General features: G+C 40.7%; 1 long non-coding RNA gene across 1 annotated transcript; it reads right to left on the reverse strand.

Moving 5' to 3' along the window:
- Positions 1 to 377: 377 nt before the first annotated feature.
- Positions 378 to 6,947, reverse strand: LOC121469715 (uncharacterized). Its single transcript, XR_012055060.1, has 2 exons — positions 5,760 to 6,947; positions 378 to 5,000 (listed from the first exon to the last, which is right to left on the reverse strand). It is a non-coding gene; the product is annotated as an uncharacterized lncRNA (long non-coding RNA).
- Between the last annotated feature and the right edge of the window lie 19 nt (positions 6,948 to 6,966).

A 6,966-nucleotide genomic window follows, 5' to 3' on the forward strand; every position in this document is an offset into this window, starting at 1 on the left:
CATCCTCCTTCAATCATGCTTCCCCAGTTTGTCACCTCACCTCTACTCAAAAGAACTTAAGCTAGACCCAGCTACACTAGCAAACCCCTGGGCTTACCTGCTCTGATGCAGAGGTCTGCTCAGGAGGATGAGCTGTATCCAAATCATTCCAGCATAGGCTCAAGTACTTTCTCAAAGTTCAGAGTTCTTTCTTATAAATTCCTCAAAGCAAAGTGTGTTCCTTGCACAACAAAATTTGTGGTGCCACAGGGGGGAGCTTGGAGATTGTGCTGTGGCTAAAGCTCACCACTTCCAAATCATGAGAAAAGGACCGCTCAGCAGCATTAACAACTGCAGTCACTGGAAACGCTGTTCTGGAAAGGCTGTTGAAAACCATGACACACTACACAAACACTTTAATAAAGATGTTCCTTTTCAACATGATTTTAGGAGACACTCATTGAGTTTGCCTTGAAAAAGCAGGCCAAACCCATAACTTATAGCAGAACTGAAGTTTTACACAGTCTTTATCCACTATAGTTTGGGAGAAGACTATAAATGCAAAAAAAAGACCATCTTTTCCCCCAAATGCACCTGTGAAAGTATCTGTTGATTTTCTTTGAACACTTGCATGAGAGGGAAGCTATTACATTACTCACACCTTTATCTTCTTCCCCACCAAAGGAAGAAAGATGTCCCAGCACAGTGCTAGGAAATACTTACCTTTTTTACACATTATTTTCTAAATGGCGCTACATTTTACTGCTTTTTTTTTGTGTGTTGGTACAAAGTGTGAGCAGGAAGGCACATGATTTTAATAACTTGCACAGCAGCTATTTGATTATTTTTTAATTTATTTATTATTTTATAAAAACATATTCCTACATAAAGACTTTTAATTAGGCAAGAAATGTGCTTCCTTTGGACAACTGGCTTGGTTCACAGCAATACCTGTGTAATTAATGTTTATTTATTAGAAAAGCATCCCTGAATCAGTAAATGTATTGACTCTGCTGAAAACCACTATGTCAGTCTGCTTTGGTAGCTTCATAAATATAAATAATCTACATCTAATAGAAAAAAAATTACCTGAAAAACATCATCTACATCTAACAGGAAAACAAACTGAAGCTGAAAAACATTCCTGTAATTGAAAAAGTCAAATCCTGAGCAGCCATTATGTTTGGTGTAGCAATCTTTTTTTTTCTTTAAAAAATACTTTCTCATAACCTTAATTCAACAAGTTCATACTACTTGATTGTGAACTGGGCCCAATATTTACAATATTACTACAAATAATCAAAGGTCAATGTAATTAACAAAACGGATCAAATTCATTCTTTTGGAGGAAAAAAAAAAGAGACTGATTTTGCTGGCATTTTGGAGAGCTGGCTTGGTATAGAGTGTTACTTTGGTATCAATGCATTTTAAACATAAATCACTGGCTAAAGGACTGATGGCTAAGACAGCATTATACTGCTGGAAACTAAGTTACCAGTGATATAACATAAATCAAGGCAGTAATGCATTAGTTTAAAGATATGTAAATATTTATTTGAATTCTGAAGCATAATAGCTGTAATTTTTCATTGCTTTGATATCCAAGGATTCCTAGTACTACACAAATGTATTTTATCTGCTTTGTTTTTTTAGTTTCGATACTGTCAGTCAAAGCAAAGTAACTCCCATTTCTTTGTATCACACTGAAATAAAGAATCTTGCTTCAGTCCATAATGCTTTTCTTATTCTTCCTGGTCTGCCTCCGTCAGTGTTTGTTTTATGAGCATCAAACCCCAGATACTAGTCCCTAGTGTCCATCTCCCAGTACGCTGGCTCCCAGCCCTCTGTACATACACACCCCAAAGGCACACCAGGCAACACTGACAGTGCACTTGGTGCTTCCATCCAGGGCTCTGCAGAGTCTGAGCAGCACTGCCACTGCTACCAGACCACTGGGACTTCGGCAACATGATCCCTTTTTCTAGTAGATTCCCATTAGGATTCTTGTTGGAACCTGGGAAAGCAGGCCCTACCCTGCATTTCCCATTTCTCAGGAGACTGCCAGAGTCGTTGTGATTTTCTGTTGCTGAGACTGCTGTCACTTTCTGCTAAGACCACAGAAGTCCTAAATAAATAAACACAAATCTCCCTCTGACTTCCATCTAAAAAGCTTCTAACCAGGTCTACTGCTAAGTACTTTGCTCTATGGAGACTCATGCTTCCATCAGTTTGGAAACGAGAACATTCAGGAGCAGACAATATTCAAACAAAAAGGTAGACTGACAGGTGGTGGGAGAAAGCTGAATTTCCCAACATAAGTACTGGTCTCAGTACTGTGTGCTTCTGCAAGAGCTGTTTTCTGTTGCACCAAAAAGGCAGCTTTTGACTGCACAGGTCACAGCAAGGGGAGAAATAACTGGCTGCTCTGTGCCTCTGAACAGATTTCAGGTGCAGCAGGAGTGATGTGGTCAGAACAAGGAGAAACAATCAATTCCCACGCAGAGAAGCTTTACCTTAATTCCCAAACTACTTATGTCCCCCGTTTTTTCCTAACAGCATCCAGAGCACCTCAGTTTCACATTTCATATGCTTTTTACAAGACAATTATTGTACTTATTATTTTTGTGCTGACTGTCAAGAAAATTAAGTATACACTTAACAAAAGTCTGCATTTAGGAACTCAATATTCTTTTTACTTATGCAGCTTCACAACAATCATATGAAGTTGAAAACAAAATATTAGTCCTGCTTACACACAATGAGCTTTAATAGCTTACTGTGCTCTGCATCACAGCAGTTGGTTTGCAAAATACAAAAAAAAAAAAAATTTAGCTGCTGACATCTATGTAAATGTTAAATTTCCTTTCCAAATATGCATCTTCTCTACATAGATATGCATGGCAATGTTCAGATGCATTCCATGAGAACACAAAAAAAAAAATTCAATCCCACTAGCTGAAAATAAATCAGCTGCAGTGTCACAGCTACAGTGCAGGACACTGCCACTGGACTGCTTCACAGAGAAGGAAAGGATTTTATCCTATTCCCTGCCTTAAATAGCATCCAACAGGATTTGCACTCCTGTGGAATGAGATGACGGTGATGGTGATATGGATGGCCCCCCTCTCATTCAGGATCATACTCACTAGAATAAAATGAATAACTGCTTTTTATGAGACTGCCTAGTCCTAAACTGGTCACCTCTCAAGTAAAACAGATGGTGCTTACTTACAATACTATAATGTTTTTAATAGAACACACCCTTTTCAGAGTTGTTCTCCACCTCCTAGGCAGGACATATCTTCTATCAATTAAAGTAGGGCACCTCCTTTGAGTGTGTAACTATAGGCTTGTTGTACATCAGGTAACGAATCTGACTTTGTGGACAATGCTGTGAGTAGGCTGCTAGGGAGCCTGTCCTGGAGGGGATGTGCAAAATGAAAGACACACACCCACGCCACCCCAGGAGCAACCTCCTATGGCAGAGTACACATTTTGATGTGGATCACACAGATTTTGAGTGTGGTGCACACTGAGGGGCAACAGGAAATCACCATAATTCTGGCAGTCTCCTGAGAAACGGGAAATGTGTGCTTATTTTACCCAGTCTCACAGATACTAATTAGAGGGTTTCAAAACAACTAACAGTCCAAATATTTATTGTGAGTACACGGTCACAACATGATGTGTAGTATTGTGAGCACCTCTGAAAGGACAGACAAGCAAACAGAATTTATTCCCTTCCTGTAGTGTACATGCACTACAAGTAGTGCAGCACATGTACACGTACGTGTAGCTACATGTACACATGTAGCATGTCTTTGGGCTTATGTGTTACAGCTGAACTCACCTAAGCAGGCTTGCTGCCTTCAAAATAAGGTATTCTGCTTCCCAGTGTAGAGAACTTCTACTTCAGGCCACTGTCTTCGCTTCTTTCCAGATCATGCTCTGGTACTCATCACATAATGAGTTTGTCCAAGTCACTAATCTGCTGAAAAACTATTTCTCTTTTTTTATCGCTGAATTTGTTTTCTGCCAGATTAGTGACCTGAACTGACTCACTGCGCAGTAAAATGGAACCAGCAAAGGGGAAAGGGGGAAGCAGGAGATGGGAGTGCAGAGGTGTGTGTAGGTTGGTGAGAGCAGGATCTCTTCTTTAAGTACTAGTAAAAGTAGCAGCAGATATAATAGCACCTTTTAAAACAGCCAAGCAGGGAATTTACTTTTCAATGCTATATTGCTGCAGCATGGTCCTGGAAACATAGTGGGCTGGTCCTGGGGCCAAGATCTGCACTGCAGGGCATTGTGTTCTGCCTCCACATTGTTCTAGTTCTCAAAGCTGTTTGTGCTGTCACCGAGTGGTTGACACTGTTGTATTGTTCTTGTGAGCTTATTCCCAGCCTGTATGTCAATCCAGAATTGATTCAAGGCTGGTTTTAAGCCATCCATATGGCAGTTATCGACAGAAGAAAGCACTATAGCACACGTTAAATTTATTATTCTGAAACTTTAGGAGAAATGTAAATGGTACATTAGTCTCATGCAAGCCTGAAATTTAACTATTTACTTGCTACTCTAAGTACTTTTACTTTGCACGTCAGTAAGAAAACATGCTACTAAGAGCAGGCTTTTATCACTCTTCTTAGTCATAAAAAACCCTAAATCCTAATTTACTTCTTCTTTACACTGGCTTCTGTCTCCTAATAACCCATGCCTGCAATGAAGTTTCAAAGGAAAAACGGCTTTATAATTACTTAGAAAGGTCAAAGACATTACTTCCAACTTAAATAAAAACCCAATGAAATATACCACTTCTGGCACACAACAGCTCAGGAAGTAGTCACTCTCAATACCACATATTCAAAATTGTTACATATTCTAATAATAGTTTAAAATGTCAGGACATGTTTACTGGCAGAATGGAGAAGCCTAAGAGCAGCTGAGCCCAAGAGAAAAGCCCTGTTATGCTCCCAGCTTTTTCTAGCACTGAGTAGCTCCACCTTCACCGAGGGACAGTTCACCTGTGAAACAGATCCTAAGTTATTTAGTTATTGCAAGGAATTTTACCATTTACATTAAATAAAACTGTTATGACGTCTGTTATGCTGTAAGACTAATGAAAGCTTTGAAATTTGAGGAAAACAGAAATACTTGAAAGCACTATTAGTCCATAATTTTTGAAGTTTTTAATTAAGTTCCAGGAGAATAAAAAAGAGTAAGAAAGAGGATTGAAGAAAAGAGGGTGGAAAAAAAGGAAAGAAAAAGGAAAGAACGATGGGGACAGAAACAGAAGGAAAGCACTGCTTGATAGGTAGTTTACCAGGCAGCTTGCAAGCAGAGATAGTCAAAAATGGAAAGGCATTCATCTACTATTCAATTTCAGTGAGATGCTAAACTCCTCAAGGTCAGCTCAGAACCCAGCTTGAATTTTGCTGAATCTATAAATTCTGCAGATTAGGGATCTTTGCTTCTCTCCATTTTAAAGTACCCAAAAAACATTAATTATTATGCCCCTGGTACATTTTGTAAACATTTGAGGTAATCAATCTATTACAAAAAACACTGTATTATTCTCCTGCTAGAAGACAACCCCCACTCTGAGTTCTAGAGAATGCAACTCATAGTTAGGAATTTTGGTAATTTAAACTTCCTCCCACCAGCACATGCAAATGAATGCAAGTACTGACAAGAGCTGCATTCTGACAACCCTCATATCCCCGAACACGCTCCCGCAGCCGTCAGGAGAGGCAGCAAAAGGCCGTGTTGGGGAGCTCACTTACCTCATAGTTCTCTGCCTTATGAGGCAGCACAGTGAACAGATCCTTTACCTATTGTTTTCAGGTTACCAAACACAACAGATTAAAAAAAAAAATCTTGAGGACGAGTATGCGAGAAATTAGGTAAACTAGGGGATAGTGAAGAGAGGTGGTAGAAATTAAGATGTCAGTTTTTATCCCTTCTTCTAGTACTGATATCTGCGGATATTACAAAGGCAATTAGTCAGCTCTGGTTTTTGCAATCTCTGAAACAGTAGGAACTGCTGATGATAAATGTGTTTAGGGATTGCATATTTGAGGGTTTCCTGGAAGTGTGAAACATACTTCACAATATATGACTCTCTTAGGCCTCATTTTCCAATGCCTTGTTCCTTGTACCAGATGTTTGCATCAGTGTCTCATGAATGAGAACTGCATTCAAAGTAAGTTTCTGTGGGTTTTATGATTCATGTTCATTATCAACCGATAGGGAGCCATAAAATCAGGCTAAAGATTGCTTCAACAGGACAGCTAATTTATGGCAGTGATAAAATCTCTCTACACAAGGTGTTCATCTATTTACCACGCCTACCATTTTTTCCTAATAGGTGATGGCAATCCTTCTTGTTCCAAATAAAACACTTGTTATCTTCAAATCCACAGAGAACTTGGTGGTCTAGCTTTTCTTTTTCTTTACCTGAGACTTCCATGGTTTTGACTGCCACTACTAAGTTCCACTTTGCTTCCTCTTTTTTAGAATGATGATCTTTAGTTCTTGAAAACTTTACCTCGTGCTTTCTTCCTTCCCGACGACTCTCTGCTCCCTCCTGGAGTGCTCTGCCTGCTTTTGCTTTCCAAACCTTTTCCTAAAGAGTGGTGCTGAGGACTCAGCGGTATCGCTCCGGCCCTACGACCCTCTCCACGCAGAGCGGGTGACAGCAGCAGGCGCCTCACGGGAGCCTCACGACACACGCTGGTCGTTCCACCAACAGCTCAATTATTAACACTGTCCACACGGGTACTTCTCTTAGTGCTTTCAGAGGCTGCATTCGCCTACTCAGCGTGACGGGCTCCTGTAGCGCAGCTCCGTATTCGCGCCTTATTCCGCAACGCCGAACGCGGGACCTCCCGGCCGCGGCGCTGCCCGGCCAGGGGCAGGGACAGTGACAGTGACAGGGGCAGGGACAGCGACAGGGGCAGGGCCGGGGCAGGGCCGGCCCCCTCCCACCGC

This window comes from Taeniopygia guttata, chromosome 3 (assembly GCF_048771995.1).
Source record: "Taeniopygia guttata chromosome 3, bTaeGut7.mat, whole genome shotgun sequence".
In the NCBI taxonomy this organism is placed as follows: domain Eukaryota; kingdom Metazoa; phylum Chordata; class Aves; order Passeriformes; family Estrildidae; genus Taeniopygia; species Taeniopygia guttata.